The sequence below is a fragment of the Lactuca sativa genome, chromosome 9, assembly GCF_002870075.4.
Source record: "Lactuca sativa cultivar Salinas chromosome 9, Lsat_Salinas_v11, whole genome shotgun sequence".
Classification (NCBI taxonomy): domain Eukaryota; kingdom Viridiplantae; phylum Streptophyta; class Magnoliopsida; order Asterales; family Asteraceae; genus Lactuca; species Lactuca sativa.
In genome coordinates, this window is record NC_056631.2 from 50,587,298 (window position 1) to 50,607,851 (window position 20,554).

Below are 20,554 nucleotides of genomic sequence, written 5' to 3' on the forward strand. Positions count from 1 at the left end.
CACACGAGCGAACCCGAGAACGATCCAAGGAACGAGATGGCAGCAATTGAAGAAATGTCCATGGGAGCTTACAAGAAGCAGATCCGAGAAGATGTGGGTCCCGGTTTAGTCCAACCCGCAATACCTGCCACTGCCACAATCGAGCTGAAGGGACACATATTGACTACACTGAAGGACATCACATTTTTCGGGAAAGATCATGAGGATGCTTTTAAGTATCTAGATGAAGTCAATGACATTTCGGACTACTTCAATGTCCCAAATGTCAACAGAAACACAGTCTTGCTTAGGATGCTTCCCATCACTTTCAAAGGAGCTGCTAAGGAGTGGTTAAAAGCACTCCCACCGGGTACAATCACCACTTGGGCTCAAATGCGTGAGCAATTCCTGGACCAGTTTTGCCCGCCATCCAAGATAGCCAAACTCAAGAAGGCAATAGCCAACTTTGAGCAACAGCCGGGGGAGTCACTATACGAAGCATGGGAGCGGTACAAGGGCTTGCTCAGAAATTGCCCTCAGCATGACCTAAATGTGCAGCAAGAATTGTCAATCTTTTATGATGGGGTCAACGTGATGACAAGACAACTCCTTGATTCTCAAGGACCTTTGACAAAGAAAAATCCAAAGGAGGTCAAGGAGCTAATTGAAGAATTCGCGAAGCATTCTCGCGAATACCACAACCCGAGGCAAGAAGGAATCAAAGGCGGAGGAGGGGCCCCAACTGAAGAAATAGCAGCGGTCATGGCCATGCTGAATAATATGGACCGCAGGATAACACAGATGGACCAGTCGATACATGCCATAAGAGTGGGTTGCGAGAGATGTAGTGGTCCACACTTGACCAAGGACTGCAATGTAGATAAGTATGGGAACAGAAAGGTTCAAGTGTGCTACTCTAGTGGGGATAAGTTTGATGAGGACTGGAGGAAACCGAAGAAGGAGTGGCTGCCATATGAGGAGTATAAGAAGAAAAAAAGAAGAGAAGTATAGGCAGACAGGTCGAGGCCTTTATCAAAAGGAGCAGCCACCAGCCGAGAAGAAACCCGACCTAGAGACCATTTTAATGAAGTTTATGGAAGCTTCGGAAAAGAGACACGATGCCACTGATTCTGCCATTCTGGAACAACAAACTTTGATAAAGAATCAGCAAGCCTCCATCCATAACCTTGAAGTACAATTTGGTCAACTAGCCACTCTATTTAATGAGAAGTTCTAGAAGATATGTACGCGGGTGAAGGAATCATTTACGGGAACGGTTATCTACAACTCACGACGTGAATTTCTTACTATTCACGACGTGAATTTATGGATATCAGCAACTATATAAATATTTGACCATTACGAATAGAGGCACCTTTGGGCAGAAGGAAGGAGTTCCAGAAGATGATTTAGAGTGAAAGAAAGGTTCTGGAAGAAGGTCTTCAACATCAAAAAGAATAAAAGGTCTATATTTTAGTTAAATAAGAACATGTCTTTCATTATTTTTAGTTGTGTTGTTTTAGTTGCTATGATGAGCAGCTGAATCTAGCTACTCTTGTTTAGCTAGATGAAGCTTTAAACTTATGAATAGTTCAATGTTTATGGATTAATTTTAGTTGGTAAAAATTGCTTGTGTTTGATTTGTATAACCTAGCATGCTATTGTTTGTTTTTCTAATTGCTTGATTGCATGTTCTGTGTAGCTTAGTGACCATTAAAATGCATGAACTTGTTTACCTAATGATTTAGTGAACATTGAATTGTTAGAGATAGGTTGACCAATCTTAGTTAGTAATTAGAATAAATAAGCTTAGTTGTGCTAGAGAACGTGTATTGTGATCATAATTGCGTTTATATAACAAATCTTACATAACATATTCACATTCATAATTAGTTCTGTGTTTAATTATGTGTGAACATACATGGTTTGACATGAATTAGTTAATTATTGGTAAAGTTAGAACTAAATTACTAATACAACTAAAAAACCAACTTAATAATCTGTAATTATTAGCTAGCCATAAGGGAGAAGTGGATTCAAACTAAATAAGAGTGTGTTTTTATTTTGACTTAAGTTCATCTGATCTTGTAAAACCAGATAAAACCCCTTTTAAACTTGTTAATAATTAGGTTAATTTAATAGTAAGTAAATTAATTAGTAACACCGTTCCCTGTGATCTACACCCGACTTACCCAAACTATACTGTAATCTGACTAGGTACACTGCCTATAAGTGCATAGTTAGTTAAGTTTGTTAGGTTATAAATATTAAAATTAGTGAGTACTTTTGTGCACATCAGTACTGCTTTTATGAATTGGATCCATGGTTTACCTAATATAATATTATAGGAAAACAATGTATCAATTACACAAAAGCATTGTATAGAATTGATCCCCTCGATGTAGATAGGTAACTTGATCTCCCTGAGCATGTGCTTTTTTTCACCACTGAATCCTATCATAACCGAGGACCTTTTAGCTATATCAAATTATCGGATGTTCATCCTTTTCAGCGCATCTAGGAGTATGATATGGACTGAGGATCCTCCGTCGACAAGGATATTTTAGACAAATTGGTTGGCGACAAAAAGAGTGATTACCAATCCATCATGGTGGGGATCCTGAATGTCTTCCAAATCTACTTCATCGAATGTGATTTCCTTATCGTTCGTGACTGACGTATTCTTCCAGGGTCTTTCTTCTTCTTCTATCTTAGACACATTGGCATGTCTTTTTTCTACAAAATAAGAAGTTCCACAAATGCCAGAACCTCCAGATATAACATTACTTACATTGGCGTCTGCAAGAGGGTATCCCGGTTTTTCTAGGATCTTAGGTGGATCCTGATTTTTCTCTTTGGATCTTTCGTTTCTTCTTCCTAGGATCTCTTTGAGATATCCTTTGCTTAGGAGGTAATTGATATCCTTCCTGAGAGCTATACAATTCTCTGTAATGTGGCCAAACGCTTTGTGGTATGCACACCACTTATACTTATCCTTCCATCCGGTGGACTTTCCTCATTTCTTTGGCCACCTTGCTTTGTCTTCGAGATCCTGCAAAGCGTAGATTATAACTGAAACATCCGCAGAAAAACAATAATCATAAATGTTGGGAAAATCTTCTTCTTCCCCTTCATCCTCACATGCATTAACTCTGTGATGGTGGGGTTTGGAATAAGGTTTTGACTTGTAGGATCTTTGGACCAAGGAGTCGGCCTTCCTATTGGGGTTATCATATGAGTAAGGAAGGTTGTTCCTCTTCTGGATCTCTTTGTCATTTTCTAGCTTGATGAACCTTAATTCTCTTCTCCTGACCTCATCCATCCTTTTGCATGGGGTTATTACAAGGTCTTCATAAAAAGGGGAGTCCTTCTTCAGATCCATTTTGAAAGCTTCTACAGCGGTCTCTATATCGATGTTGGGGATAGTCAAGTCTTCCTTACAAAACCTATTCACAAAATCCCTAATGGATTCCTTAGGATCCTGAATTACTCGATAAAGATCACCAGTGATCCTTTCAAAAGTTCTATTACAAGAAAACTGATTGTTAAAAAGATTAACTAGATGTGGAAATGAAGTAATAGAGTAAGGAGGAACATTAAGTAGCCATTTTAAGGTTGATTCCGTGAGGGTTGAAACACTTTCATAGGCAGGCTTCCTTCAAATGTGAGGGAATGGGGATGATCTCCATTCTTTCTCTGTATTGTGTCACATGTTCTTCAATATCCATAGTCCCGTCGTAAGGTTTCATGATGTGAGTTTGGAAACATTTTGGTACTTCAGTATCAACTATTGCAGCAGTAAATATCGAGATCCTGTGACTAGTGGGAGATACTTCGATTATAGGCTGGACTATCCCCGGTACACTTGAGATCATTTGCTTTAGTTGTTAGAGTTCATTGACCATAGTTGGACTTATTCCTGCATCAAGATTTGTAGAGTTAGTATTGGTGGTGTTACTATTAAAGAAGTTACCAATACTTTTGTTACTAGGAGTATTGAAGGTTTCATCAAGATTCTAGGTCACAGGAGTTTGGATGTTTGGGATTGTTCTCCCAGTTGATGTAGTAATGGATGTTGGAACTGTTAATTCCGGACATTTTCCTGATCCTAGATTGTCGAAATTCAGGATCCTCGGTAGTAGGATTGAAGGTGCCGCCTCCTGAGGTTTGCAAATCTCTTCTCTTATTCTTTCCACTTCCTTGAGTAGCGTTCTGTTGTCTTCCTGTTGCTGAGCCACCTACTGTATTAATGTCTTCAACATGGAGAAGAGTTCGTTACTGGAGGCCAAGGCAGAAGGATCCTGGGATCCTGGAGCAACGAGGGAAGTATTTTTCTTTGGCGCATCGGAAGTCTTCCTCTGGCCAGGCAGTCTGCTTGGAGGAGATAATAGATTTTTTGGAGGAACTGAGGGAACATAAATCCATAACTTCCATCTCACTCGGCATGGCTACTTTTGCATTATTTTTTTGCATGCATTTCACTACACATATTCCATAACTTTTTAACTATTGCTTGTATTCTTTGTAGATGATTTAAGTTTTGAATTGTTTACCTATTAGATCCCATGTAAAATTACAGATACTTAAAATTTTGAGAAACTGACTCATGAGAGTAACCAATTGTTGATTTTATTCACATTTGGTCCCTTTTAATTTTTTTGTACGCAATATATCATCTAACTTGTTGTTTGTGTTCACCATAACCTTTTTGACCGATTATCACATGCGATAACCGGTTAAAAGGGTTATGAATAACACAAACAAGTTAAATGGTATATTGCGTACAAAAAAAAGCTCAAATGTGAACAAAATCAGTAGTTGGTTACCATCATGAGTCATTTTCCCATGTATTTTCGAGGTTTTTTTTTACTGATTTAATTTTTAAAAAATAAAATAAAAAGCCAGATGGACTAGGTCTAATCGGGAAATCAGAATCAAACTGGATGTTTTCTTTTTTAACAACCAAAATAAAAACTTAGAGGAACTAAAATACAACAAAAAAAAAGTATGAATGGTTACAAACAAAATAATTGGTTGGCTTGCAATGATATTAACCATTTTATATTGCTGACTAACTATTTACTAATTATTAATTAAAAAAAATTAACCATTTTATATTGCTGACTAACTATTTACTAATTATTAATTAAAAAAAATAGCTTTCCTGGACCTAGATGGACGAATAATCAAATCATTTTTTGTCAAGTCTAGTAGTTAGGTGAATTTGTGAAGTAAAAGGATTGAAAAGATAAAGGGTAAAAGTGGAACAAACGTGCGGGGTGAGGAAAGTGTATATATAGCAATTGCGTTATACGCAAAGGGCACGTTCAAACTTTTGGTCACGTTATTCAAGTCATCCAAATTTCAATTTCTATCCTTTTTATTTTATCAAAACTCATACACTTTCTTCATGACAAAGATAAAACGGTATTGAATGCTTTTAAATTTATCTACCAAATATCAATCTAACTACAGAAGGTGACAAATAGACAGACGAGTTAGTATTGTCAAAATTTTAAGTATTTGTTTCTCATTTCTTGATAAATTATTATTTTTCCCATTAGAATTTTAAGTATTAGTTTCTTCTATTTTCTTAACTTACAACCTTAACTAGTGACATTTGGTTCAACCATTTTATTATATAAAAAATATATATAATAGTAATGTTTAGTTTTTGAAAGTTCTGTATTATTTTTCTTTTTTGTATTTTATAATACTATAAAGACATATCTATATGATTAAAGAAAAGAAAAAGAGTTTGTTAAACAATATTGTGGATTTAATAACTTCACTAAATGTTTTTTTTTTTTTTTTTTTAAAATCGGTTAAAAGTTGGACTTAGAATCAGCACTTGGGCCGTTTTAAGTATATATTTTTGAGCCGATTCATATTAGAGTACAATGGCCCAACTCCAAAAGTAATGTTTATTATACACTAAGACCAATGATAACATAAATCAACCGGAAGGATAACACATTTTGTTAGTTAAGAAAGTAAATTATGATTTAACCTCTAATGGAATCAGAAATATTCTGATATATTCGTTACGAAAATACAACACGTTATGTAAGAAATATGTTTTTTTTGGAAGAATTCATTTTCGGATTTCTATATCTATTTAAGAAATTCACTTCAAGATATTCATGGATTTAGTTGTGATCTAAAAATTTTCTCAATTTTATCTTTTTTGAATAAGTGTTTATATTAAAATATACTAGAAAAAACTAAAAAAATGACCAAAATAGTTGCAAAGAAATAGTCAAAACTAGGTTTTATAACCAAAGAAACATTTCAAGTTTGCGATTTCTATAAACATCATCAATTATAATCATCAACTATAATAAATAAAGATCTATTTTGGCACATATCAATCTCTCATAAGTTTTGACACTTGTCATTTTATCATATTTTTTAAATTAAATAATATCCACATGTCAGTTTATAAGTTTTTTTAATTTTTAAAATTAAAAAATCATATAATACTTATATATGTAAAGTATTAAATGTAATAAATATAATACTAATTGTAATTAATTCGTTTCTTGTTTTCTTATTTCAAAATTTTATTTAAAAAAATACTTAATGTTTAATTTTGACATTTAATTTTTTTAATCAACCTGTATAATATACGGATTTTACACCTACTGTCAATTAAATAAAAGTGAAACTATAATATCAAAACTAGATTTCTTTGATACTTCTACACCCAAACATCATGAAATTATAAAAACTCCAAAATGGCCCATATAGAAATCATAATGGTCGCATACAAAGTCGTACGTTTTGTACTAGATATAGCCAATGAAATCTACCCATATAAACAAGTATCCAACAAAGTTCATATCAAAGAAAATGACTTAGAAGGTAATTATTTTTTGGTTTTATTCATGTTTGCAACTTCTTTATTATTTATATTTGAAAATTTAACTTGTTAAATATGTTCACATGTTACCATTATTACATGCTACTTGTTAACTATATTTATATATTACCATTGTCACCTGTTATAACATATAAATAATTAAATATCATGATAAGTCATTTTTCCCACTTTTAGTAGCGGTTTTATTTTCATATTTTTTTGTATTATTTTTCCAAACGTTATTTTTTAAGTATCCATAATGATTGATTATTTATGCAATTTATAGTCTTTTAATTTTGATAAATCAATTTTCTACTAAGTTATTTTTAGTAAAAACTTACTATCATAAATATTACTCACTTATTGATCAATTTTAAACTCTATTTTTTAATTAATAAATATTTTTTTTTATGAAATATTCTATACAACATCTTAAATTTTTTTCTGTTGTTTTTAAGTATGCCCAATATTTTTAAAATATATAGTGTCTAACAATAAAATTAAATAAATTAAATATGTAATAATATGTATGGAGTGTCTTTTAAAAAAATATTATATAGCAAATAAAATACAAAAAAACAATATAATGTAAATGTTTTAAAATTACTACAACTTTTGTATACTTTTTAATTAAAATATTATAAACTTTTTAATTTTTAATACAATGTTCTAAATTAGTAATTAACAAAAATATTTTAAATATTATAAAAAAGTATTAAATTTTCATACAAAATCTATGTAATGTTTTAATAATGTTGTAAATGAAACTTTACAAATAGTTATATGAAAGTTATAAAAAATTGTATAAAAATATAAAAAAAAATTAAAAACTTTTAAGAAAAATTTAAAACATTTAGAAAATATTTGGTTTAAAAGAACTTGTTTGAAAATTGTATGAAAATATTTTTTTTTAAAGGTAAAAAAATATATAGAACAAATTACACGAATGGTCCTTAATGTTTTGGTTTTTTTCCTTAATGTAGTCCTTATGGAACTTTTTTTCCTCAGATGGTATCTACGGAGCAAACTTTGCATACAAATCCTCCCTCAGATTGTAATTTACATGTCATAAGCGACCATGCCTAACATTTCAACACTCAAGCAAATAAGCTGAACTAGAACTTGCATTATTCATTTCGTTTGTCACCATTACATTCAATTTGAACATGCCATTCAAGGCATATCCTTTCTCCACAAACATACCATTTTTAGACAAAACAAACTTGTCTGACTCAAACACAAGCTTAAAACCAAATTGATTCATCAAACCACACAACACTAGATTCTTATGAAGTTCAGGAGCATACAAAACATCCCGAAGTTTCACATCTTTCCCGAAGTCAGTTTTAGAATGACATCACCAACACCAGTAATATCTGCGGTAACTGCATTTCCCATGCAGAGCTTTTCACCAGCTTTAACTTCCTTATAGGTGTTGAAGACACTCTTATCATGACACACATGAAGAGTAGCCACCGTGTTAATCCACCACTCCTTTGAATTTGTATTCATGAGATTCACTTTAGAAACCATAGCTGTGAGATTAGTTATCATGGCCACCAACTCCATGTTATCATTCACCATGTTTTCTTGATGGTTTTCCCACTTATGTTGCAGGAACTCCGAAGCCTTGTGACCTGATTGCCCATAGTTGTAGTACTTGAACTTCTTCTTGAAAGTTCCTGCCCTGGGGCCTAAGGTTTTGCCCTTAGCTTTCCCTTTGTGAAGTCCCTTGCTTTTGCTCTTGGAACTTTGACCAGCTTCCACCATATGAACCTTAGAAGATTCAACTTCACCGCCTTTCTTCAAGGACAATAGATTGTCTTCTTCAATGCGAAGACACACCACCAGTTCCGTCACATACATCTCTTTTTGCTTATGCTTAAGGTAGTTTTTGAAGTCTATCCAACCAGGAGGAAGCTTTTCCACCATTAATGCAAGTTGGAATGACTCATTAAGATACATCCCTTCTGTATTGTTATCATGTATGATGACCTTAAGATCTCGGACTTGACTCATAACAGATTTTGATTCAACCATTTTGTATTCTAAGAACTTAGCAACAACATGCTTCTTGGTACTAGCATCTTCTCTCTTATACTTCCTTTCTAAAGACTCCCATAGTTCCTTAGCAGTTGCAACGTTACAATAGACATTGTAAAGTGAGACACATGGAAAGTGTTGTGGACTTGACTAAACTCCTCTGGGAGATCCAGTCGATAAGCCACCTTGCAACCCTGGAAATGATCCTCAATCGCAAATCCCGGTACATCTTGTTGGCCCCCGCGTGAATAGAGAAGCAAGACTTATGAGCCTCCTCCAAAATAGTCTGTCTGAACCCACCAGATATCGGAACTTAGACCCGACTGCAACGGGTCAATAATCCTCGACTATCCTGCACAAACCGGGTGTTCTCACCCCTAATCCTCTCAAGCTTCCAGTTCTCCTGACGCATACCCTCTGCCTGAGCTTCTCGGATCAAGCTCACAAGTGGAGAATCAACCGATATCCTCATACATGTCGCTGGTGTAGAAGATCCAGCTGACTTGCGGCTCAGGGCGTCTGCAACCACGTTCGCTTTACTGGGGTAGTAAAAGATCTCATAGTCTTAGTCCTTGACTACATCCAACCATCTGCATTGTCTCATGTTCAGGTTCGGCTGATCCATGATGTGTCTCAGGCTCTTGTGGTCCGTGTATAAGGTACAACGGACCCCACAGAGATAATGTCTCCAAATCTTAAGAGTGAATACCACCGCTCCCAACTCCAGATCATGAGTTGGGTATCTCGTCTTGTGCGACTTCAACTACCGAGACGCGTAGGCTATCACTCGTCCTCTCTGCATGAGGACTGCTCCCAGTCCCGTGATAGATGCATCACAGAACACAACAAAGTCCTCAACTCCTTCCGAGAGAGTTAAGAATGGAGCCTCGCAAAGTCATTGTCGGAGGGTCTCAAAGGCCCTTTGTTGCTCAGGGCCCACCAGAAATCCCCCCTTCCTCGTCAGACGAGTGAGGGGTACTGCAATCTTGGAGAAATCATGTATGAATCTCTAATAGTACCTAGCTAATCCCAAGAAGCTCCTCATATCCGAGGGAGATTTTGGAACCTCCAACTGCTTAACCGCCTCGATTTTGGCCGGATCGACCAAAATCCCCTCCTGGTTAATGAGATGTCAAAGGAACTAAACCTCTTGTAACTAAAACTCGCACTTTGAGAACTTGGAATAGAGTCGTTCTCGTCTCAAAACTCCCAATAACTCTCGTAGATGCTCCTCATGATGCTCGCGGGTCTTGGAGTACGCCAAGATATCATCTATGAATACAATGAACGAGCAATTGAGCATCGCTCTGCAGACCCGATGTTGGATTAGTGTCTAAGTCCATAACTATTTTGGTATGTACTTGACCCGATGGTGCGTGGTCCTTTGGGTTGCCTTCACCAAAGCAACTTGATAGGATGAATTATGAAGAGAGAGAGAGGATTAATTATGATTTATTAATATATTATGAGAATAATATATTAAAGGAGAAATCATATTGTTTAATTAATATTAGTCAGTAATTAATTAAGAATTAATTTTGTGGCTAAAAGACATTAATTAAACTTAAGGGACTAGAACTGTCAATTGTATGATAGTTGAATATTGGGGTAATGGACTCCATATTAGAGGGGTTGATGAATTCTATGGGGAAACCCATTAGAAATCGTCCTAGGCCTCTAAGGAGGGAGTCCATGGGTTGCTTAGGGCCTAAGCAGTCAAATTAGGGTTTCCTTGTTAGATAACCCTAATAGCCTCACTATTTAAGGATCCCTAGAGCACCAAAAACGTGGCTAAGAGTTTCCTTAGGGTTTCCACACGTTTTTGGGTGCCTCCTCTCTTATCATTCTTCATCCTCTTGCTCTTGGTGTTTGTGAGCCATTAGAGGAGTGACACTTGTGACTCTAAGCTTTCTAAAGCCTTTACAAGGAGGATTTGAGTTGTTATTGCTATATAACAACAAGAGGTATGTAATCTAATCTTCTTGGTGAATTTCGAAAATAGTATGACTCATTAGGGTTTTATTATGTGTTCATAATGTTGTGTATCTAATAGTGAAAACATAGATCCAATTCTAGGGTTGCATGCACACATAGGATTGTTTGTATAAACCCATCAGTGGTATCAGAGCCATTGGTTAACTTGTTTTCAATTAGCTTTATTCAAATGTATGAACTTGACATATTAGGGTTTATAGCCAATAAACCCTAGGAGGCTATAGATTTCGAGATTAGGGTTTCCTAACCCTAATTTGCGAAAATATCATGAAAAGGTTTTATGAATCCTTTCCATTAGTCCAAGATTTCGAGATCTAGGGTTTGCAAACCCTTAGATTTTGAGATTAGCCTCTTTCCCAAGATAAGATCCTATATTTTAGGGATTTGGATAATCTCATATCTTGTAATTATCTTTTAATTGTTAAATATGGTAATTAAAGATCTTGAATTATCCCATCCCTTATTTTCGAGATTTAGAGAGGGATTCAAGGGATTAGGATATCTTAAATGTATAAATGGTAATTATCCTCATGATCTAGATAATCCCTTGTGATTTAATAATTTAAATTAATTGTTTAATTTATGGTAATTATTAAATCAAGAGTTTTAATATTTAAAATTTTAATTTAAATGTCTTAAATTCGAAAATTTTAAGTGAGATTATAACCTAATTATTTTGAAAAGTTTCAAAAATTGCCCTCAAGTTTTGGAATTTAAATTGTTGATTAATAGTTAATTTTGAAAGTATAAATTCCAAAACCCTAATTTTGAAAAGTTCAAAATTAAACTCTTATGGTTTTATTAAATTAATTAAGTGTATAATTAAAAGAGAGTTAATAAATCCATAATGATTTTGGTTAATTAAAAGTATAATTTAAACCACCTAGTATTTTAAAAGTGTAAAATACACCCTTATACTATGTATAACATTAAAAGTTTAATATTATATATGTATAACTAAAATGCTAGTCTTAGCGTTAGTAGGCCTTATTCATGAAGCCAATCTATAAGGGGGTATAAGGTTATGGCCTATAAAATGGCTGTTTAATGGGTGTCCACTCTCACCTACCGCTTCCTTGATTGGTGGAGGGTCGTTAGTCGAACGGGTAGGATAGGGCAAACTCTTGCATTAAAAGTATAATGAAGTATAAAGTAACTAAAAGTTTTACAAAATTCCCAATCTTAGTTACTTTAGGAAAAAGTGAATTGATGCAATTCCATGAAATTACACTTTGTGCCCTTGCAAAGATGTTAGTGGAGCGTGTGTGGTTAACCGGCACACTAAATGGTTCTAAGCAAAGGTAGCAAAGGGTGACTCAATGTTTGTCATAGTTCGGTGAAGTGTGTGTGGTTATTCACACCCACTTTGTGATCCTCGGTATCCCAGTCACAAACTAGAGGGGGGCATATCGAGATTTAAACATGCCATTGAAAAGTTCAATGAATCTCAAAGGATCTAGGAGTTTTCATAGATTTAAAACTTAAATTTCTTTTTCGTTTTTCATGGTGGAAATTGGTAAATCGTCATTTACCTACCTTCAAATATTCTGCAACTAGATTACGGCATCCCTTTTCTAGGTTGTAGCGTATTGTGGTGGGTCCTAGCCTTAATATCTCATTTGGGTGATTTATTAAGGACTCAATCAATCAACTAACTTGAATTTAGTTTCTCCCGTTTTGTAGATGTCAAAGTACGACAACTATGGTATTCCTAAATCCTGTGGAACAAGCTTTCCACATGAAGATGATATTCCACGATTCGATCGAGGAACAAGAGATCATGCTTCACTTCCTCCACCTCCTCCAATTATTCTCCCTAACCCACAAGTTCGAAGGCTTGAAAAGTTCGAGCTCACTCAAGCCCTTATGGCAAGTAAACATGGGAAACCTATGTGTGTACACATCTTAGAGATGAAGTCACACATTGAAAGGTTAAGGATGTTGGGTGTCGAGATTTCAGGTAAGTTGGCTGTTGACTGGGTTCTTCAGTAGCTTCCTGAATCATATAGTGAGTTCGTTAGAGAGTACTATATGATGGATCATGACGTGACCCTCATTGATTTGACCAATTTGCTTATAGCTGTTGAATTAGAAATGATTTGGCGAGCTGGTCGAGCAAATTTGTCTGGTAAATCAAACTCCCAAACTTCAATGGATATAGGCAATGGAAACGAAAGGCATGCCATGATCGAAAAGTTTGATCATAAGAGAAAGGCAAAGTCTAAAGTAGTTCCATGTGCTATTCCCAAAGAGTCAATTTTCTTTTCTTGCCAAAGAGAAGGGGCATTGGAGACGAAGCTGCCCTATTTACCTAAGAGATCTAAGAGATGGGAGAGTCAAACCTTATGGCTCTGCTTTTGGTAAATTCCATTAACTAACTCTTTTAAGTTCCTATTCTAGATTCTTAATACATGATGTGATAAGATTACATTTGATGTTTTGTAGAATCGAAGAAAAGAGAGGAAACTTAAGGGAAGAAGTGAGCGGAATCTAATCGTGAAGAAATGGATTTCGATCGCATTACTTAAAGATTAGATTCTTGAGCTACTACTTGGAGTTAGAATAAGATTGCTAAGAAATATGTATTAGCATAGTTTTTCAAAGAATTGCATTGTAAGGACAAATTTTTCCGCAATAAAATAAAATTTTGATTTTATAGTATTCATTTATCCTTGCGATGGCGTGTATCAAAAATTGATGTTTTGAATGTTTCTATTATTAGAAATAATGGATTTGATTCTTAATTATGTGGCAATGTCGAGAATTAACCAAATAGGGAGAGTTTCTCATCGCCCAAGTTTCAATTGGACAGAAACTTGGAATCATGCAACTTGGGTGCATGATGAATGAGATGTTTCATATTTGGAAATTAGACTGATTCGTTGATAAAGTGTCAAGTGAAGGACTAGGAGATCGAGTACACAAAGTTGTGTGTTGATCAAGTCCACCACAAGAGTAACAAAGATATTCGTCATGATTTACTAAAGGTTTAGTAAATATGATTATACTTATAAGATTAAGTGTAATTCTGAATTGATTGAAAGAGTTTAAATCAATAGCAGAACAAATAAGAAGAATCAAGTAGGCAGAAAGATAAAAGTTTCTCTATTCTAAGAAGAAGGGAGAGTACCTTTTATTATGTTTTATGATAGGTCTTAATGATTAAGAACCATATCTCAATTGATCCTCTAAGTGAGTCTTAGTACAATTGTATGTCTGATAAGAGGAATCAAGAATTGAAGAAATGCTTAAATCAAGAAGTCAATCATACTTCGTTCCTAAAACAAGTCTTAGAGTTAAGATTGTGACATTGATTGAAAAGTCTTAAGAAAGTTTATAACATTCATCAAATGTGGAAAGTTGTGATGTCTTGGATAAGACAAAGACCAACTAGGACCAATTTTGTGAAGTGTTTTTTCTTGATAAAGGCTACACTAACTCTTGAATATTTGTTTGTCGAGAAATGTTTATTGACAAGAGAATCTTATATGTCAAGGAGTCAGTGGGAGTCTTAATGGTCTTGAAAAGTTCAAGAACTAATCAAGAATAAACCTTATCGATCATCACTAGCACACGACTTGAGGTTCACAACCTATCGTGTTGACACTATCTTGTTTCTGTGCTGTCCCAATTAAGTTAATTATGCATGTGAGTTTTATGAGTTCTCAATTGAATGCATAAAAGGCAAGCACCTTGATCAATGAAAAGTACATTGATAGGAAAGGATGAGTTGCTTAACTGCTTGGAAGACATGGTGGGCACTCGTGTTACCATAAGGCAAGAAATCAAGATTGAGAAAGTTCGGTCCATTTGAGTTTGGATTTGTCGCAAACTTTGGTTTTGACAAATTCACATGGATAGGAACACATACACCATTAAAATCTAAGTGTCATAAGATTCCCTCCTTCATGAAAATGACTGTGAGGAAATGCTTTCACTAAGAGAGATTGTAAGAAGATAGTGATTGTGAAAATTGCATTCTTAAATTCGTTTATTGTTACGGTATCCCTTTCCATGATTCGAATTGTGAGATTTGGCAATTAGTCTAAATTGTTTTGACACACATATGAGCTATCTAAGGCAAAGGAGTATAAGCTTAGATAAAGGATTATCAAAGCATTAGGTATTAGAAATATGAACTTAAGAAATTCAATAGGTATTGTTTTTCTAGAAGTTAAGCTGTTTTCTGAATACATGTCAAAGCTAGTGGGAGCATAAGAGTTATGCTTATATGATAATAACCATCATGATAGTGGGAGCATAAAAGTTGTGCTTGTATGATTATTAAGGCAAGTATTGAAAGTTAGCAATATTAATTATAGAAAACAAGAGTTATACTTTGCAAAGTCGTAAGGGTTGAAAAGTTGTTTTGCTATAATTAAGGGAGAGAATATTATCCTTCATTTCAAATCTAAAGGCTTAGGTTGTGGAATGTTAATAAATTTAGTCAAGGATACATAATGCGTTCTCAAAATTTCTATTACGATTATGGCATCCCTCTTCATAGTTCGAATTGTGAGAAAGTGACACATTAAATATTATGGCAGAAGATTGATAAAGTATCGTATCTTTATGGAAGACATTATGCATCGTGTCCCATACGCTTCGGGTATAGGATTGATTGCAAGTGCTATAATATGTGACCATTCTAAAATTTTCCAAATGTCTAGCGCATTTAGAGGGAAAAATGACAAGAATCGGTTTTGACTAAGATAATTAAACAACTATCAAAGGACAATCCAAAGCTCGCTGAGGATTGGTCGCTTGTGAGTAGTTGGAAGTATGGTATTGGATGGACCATATCGACATTATTATGAATAGATAAGATTCTATTAAGACTGAGTTGTCATATGGCAATTATGGAAATGTTTCCATATTGGGAGTTGGATATTGAGAATCTGTATCTAGATTAGAAACTTTTATGCAAGAAATGATGTTCAAAGGAATGTTCTTTAAGTGAGAGACATCATATCTATAGAATTGTTTCTTATAGAGATTGGCCAAGTCTTGATGATTTTGAGCTATGACTTTACGAAAGAATCATTGCATAAAATGTTAGAATCTAGCATAAGTAACAAGAATTTGATATTCTTACACTTGTGATAGGGATTGGGAGTTGTGAAATGAGTATGATTGGAAATGTGTTCATTTGATCTATTTCACAAAGTAAGGACCATAGATAAACATTGTGTGCATGCTAAGAGCATGGGACAAGTGTAGTAAAAAATTCAAGTAAGAAGTTGATTACCCGAAACAACAAATAATGAGTAATCGATATGGTGATAAATAAAAGGTGTTTTATTTATACTCAAGGGTTTGGGACCATATAGGATTAGTGTTATTCTTGTGTTTCACTTTGCATGTTTTGAATTATTGAATAATTAATTATTTCAGAAAAATCGAATTATTCGAACGGACCACAATCGTTCATATGTTGGAAGTAGGTATGAATGAAGACTGTCGTGAATTGGTGTGTGGATTGTCTAAAGTGTATTAGACATAAGAAAATGTTTGCTGCAACGTTCATGAGTGCTTATGAATATGATTTGAGCATTGGATTAAACCCACGCTCGCTTGGATCACTTCATGGATTTTATCACGAGTGATTAGTGAGACGATAATATCTTATATTCTTGAAACCGAGATGTGTGAGTTGTATCTTGCGAGTTGTTTACACATTGATAATATGTAAACGCACCAGTAACTTGGTGTCATAAAACATATTATTGTTTGTGATTCGGTGAGTGAGTGCAAGCAAGCATTGAATCAAAGTTTATCCATTCCTTTTATCCAAAGTGGGATGAAAGCGATATATGTGGGTGCCTCGATGATCTAGTGATGACACCTAAGCGCTTGGCCAAGCCGGGACTAATTTGATGTGTTCAATTGTAGTCCGTTTTCAGTCGTCATAAATCGGAAATCGGGAAACAACACATAGACAGAGAGAATGATTTAAATCCATGTCTCAGTCTATACAATATCTAGAATGGAGGAATATATGATCTCTTACCTAAAGGATGTTGGAATAGTGTCTAAGGCTGCAACTATATTAGGTAAGTATTTGACCCGGTTGTGCATGGTCCTTTTGGGTTGCCTTCACCATAGCAACTTGATAGGATGATTTATTAAGAGAGAGTAAATATTATTAATATATTATGAGAATAATATATAGAATAATAATATTGTTATTTGATTAATATAAGTCATAGAATTAATTGGAATTAATTTGGTGACTTAAAGAGATTAATTAAATAAGAGGGTATAAACTGTCAATTGTTTGATAGTTAAACTTTAGACTATAAATCCATATAGATATATAATGGACGGATTCTAGAAGCTAGGATAGCTTCAAAATCGTCCAAGGTGATATCTATGGAAAGGATTTGGATAGCCTTAAGAGAAGATTATCCAATTAGGGTTTAGGTTGTAACCCTTAAGGAGTCTACAAGTATAAATAGACCCTATGGCTAAAGGAAATCGTCAGTTCATCTAAAGCATAGAAACCTTGGCCGATTTCCTCCCCTCTCCTCTCTCCTAAATCATCCTCCTTTCTATTTGGTGTTTGTAAGCCATTAGAGGAGTGACAATTGTGACTCTAGAAGCTCCAAGACAACAAGATCAACAAGGAATTCAAAGGTATGGTTCTAGATCTGTTTCAATGTTGTTATTATATCTAAATAGTCATTAGAAGTCTTGGATTCAAAGCATGTTTAATTAGAAATCCTAGATCCAAGCATTAGGGTTTTGCATGCGCACATAGGAAAGTTCTTATGGCTAAAACCCATCAGTGGTATCAGAGCCTAGCTTGGTTTTCATTAAATTGTTGCTTGATTAACTGAAACTAAACTGCAAAATTCGGTTTTTATGTTTCTGAGTCATGGACTCGGCGAGTTCCAAAGTGGACTCGGCGAGTTGGCCTGACTCGGCGAGTCCCTTTGTGCACTCGGCGAGTCCAAGCATCAGGAATGGCCAGATTCGGGATTTTTTCATAATTATCTTATGGAAACTTACCTTAATCATATTAGATCAACCCTAATCCGATTTTTTGATATATATGACTATTATCTTGATCTAATTAAAGGTATTTATCAACTAATAAAATATTTAATTTCCTTATATAATAATTAATTAATTATTTTAATTATTTTGGTAATTATCTTAAAAAGAAATCTTGAATAAAATCAAATATAGATAATTAGGATATTAGTTGTTAATTGGAATTATTTGTTATTTGATCCTCCATATTTTAAATGTTTAAAACTTGCCCTCAAGTTTTGAAATTTATATTTTGTAATTAAAAGTTTTAATTTAGACAACTTAAATTTCAAACCCTAGATTTTAAAAGATTTAAAATACAACCCTATACTAATATGATATTACTAGAATAATATATATATATGTATAACTAAATGCTAGTCTTACCGTTAGTAGGCCTCATTCACGAAGCCGATCTATAAGGTGGGTATAAGGTTGCGGCCTATAAAATGGCGCTTAATGGGTGTACACTCACACCCACCGCTTGCTTGATTGGTGGAGGGTCGTTAGCCGAACGGGTAGGATAGGGCAACCTCATCCTCTCATTAAAAGTATAATAAGTAATACAAAGTAACTACACATTTTTTAAAATTTCCCAATCTTAGTTACTTTAGGAAAAGTGAATTGATGTAATCCCATGAAATTACACTTTGCACCCTTGCTAAGAAGTTAGTGGAGCGTGTGTGGTTTACCGGCACACTAATTGGTTCTAAGCAAAGGTGGAAAATGGTGATTCATTGTTTATCATTGTTCGATGAAGCGTGTGTGGTTTACCGCCACATCGAATAGGTGATCGTTACAATGAAGGCACCATGTGAATTTGCATGGTAATTCACACCCGCTTTGTGATCCTCGGTATCCCAGTCACAAACAAGAGGGGCATATCGAGATTTAAACATGCCATTGAATAGTTTCAATGAATCTCATACGAACCTAGGAATTCTCAATACATTTAGGACTAATAGTTAAGTTTTTGAAATGGAGAATTAGTGAATCGTCATTCACTTACCTTCAATTTATTTGCATGTTAGATTACGACATCCCTTTTCTAGTATGTAAATGTTATTGTTGGATCCTAGCCCTAATTTTTCTTATTGGGTGATAATTAGGGATTCTTATTCTAATCTATCTTTGTCCTTTCTTCTTTTGTAGATGTCGAACGCAAACAACGCTGCTGCTAGTTCTTTCACGTTGATGAGCCTTTGCCAAAAGGTCACCTTCGATGGAACGAACTTTAGCGAATAGATAAGATACATTCGCACCATTGCTCGCTATGAGGATAAGGAGTATGTCCTCGATGAGAAGCTCGAGAAAATCAACCCTGAATTTGCTACTTCGGCTGAAATCACCGCCTTTGAAACTCATGAGCGAGATGCAACGAAGGTACATTGCATCATGATTGCCACCATGAACTCCGAATTCCAAAAGTCCTACGAGGACATGTACCCATACGAGATGCACCAAGACTTATTGGAGAGATACCACCAGAACGCGAGACAAGAGCGTTATGAGATTTTCACTAACATGATTTCCGCTAAGATGGGTCATGGAGAATCTCTTACCGTGCACCTGCAAGAGATGCAAAGGTATGTCGACCGCCTTCGCAAGTTAAATGTTGACTTTGGGGAAGACTTGGCGATCGACATGGGGCTTCACTCTTTGCCTCCGATGTACAATCAATTTAGGATGACCTACCACATGAAAAAAGAAGAGGTCACCCTAAGCAAACTCCAAGGTCTCTTGAGGGTCGCTGAGAGCAACTTCAAAGACAAGTCTGTTGCACCAACTCCCAATCCGCCTGCTGCTCATGTCTTGGCTATTGGTCAAGGAAAGGGAAAGAAGAGGAAGGCTTCATCGAAGAACTATCGCAAGGTTAAAGCCCGAGATGGTGCCTCTTCTAGTGGGACCAAAGTTGATCCCGCTAAGCCCTGCCCTAACCCGAAGGAGGCAGAGTGCCACCACTGCCACAAGATAGGACATTGGAAGAGAAGCTGCCCAGAGTACCTGCAAGCAATCAAAGAAGGAAAGATCAAGGCATCTTTCGCAGGTATATACACAATTAAATCTAATGGTTCTAATCATGCTATTTCTTGGGTTCTTGATACCGGTTGTGGTTACCACATTTGTTCTAATGTGCAGGGACTAAGAAGAAGTAGGGATGTGGAGCAAGGAAGGATCAATCTAATCATGGGGAACAGAAGATCGTCGCCTGTGACCAAGATTGGAGTGTATTCTTTAGTGCTTAGGAATAATTTATGTTTAGATTTGAACAATTGTTGCTATTCGCCAGAAATGGCTAGAAACATCATTTCATTTCATCGTTTATATAGACAAAATTTTAGATTTTCTTTTAATAATGAGAATGGTTCTATTTTGGCTTATCTAAATGGTGTCTTTTACTTTGAAGTTATACCATGTAATGGAATTTATGAAAAGGTTATGATTGTTGATAACTTAGGAAATGATATTTTGAATATAGATTCTTCCACTAGTATGGATAAAGCATCCTTGTGGCATTGTCGTCTTGGACATGTCAACAAGAAACGGATAGCCCAACTCCAAAAGGATGGAGTGTTGGAGTCATTCGACCTTAGGGAAGATGACACATGCGAGTCTTGTTTACTTGGAAAGATGACTAAG

General features: G+C 35.1%; 1 non-coding gene across 1 annotated transcript; it reads right to left on the reverse strand.

Annotated features, from left to right (window-relative positions):
- Positions 1–420: 420 nt before the first annotated feature.
- On the reverse strand, positions 421–527 carry LOC111921339 (small nucleolar RNA R71). The gene has a single exon (XR_002860148.1). It is a non-coding gene; the product is annotated as a small nucleolar RNA R71 (small nucleolar RNA).
- Positions 528–20,554: the final 20,027 nt, after the last annotated feature.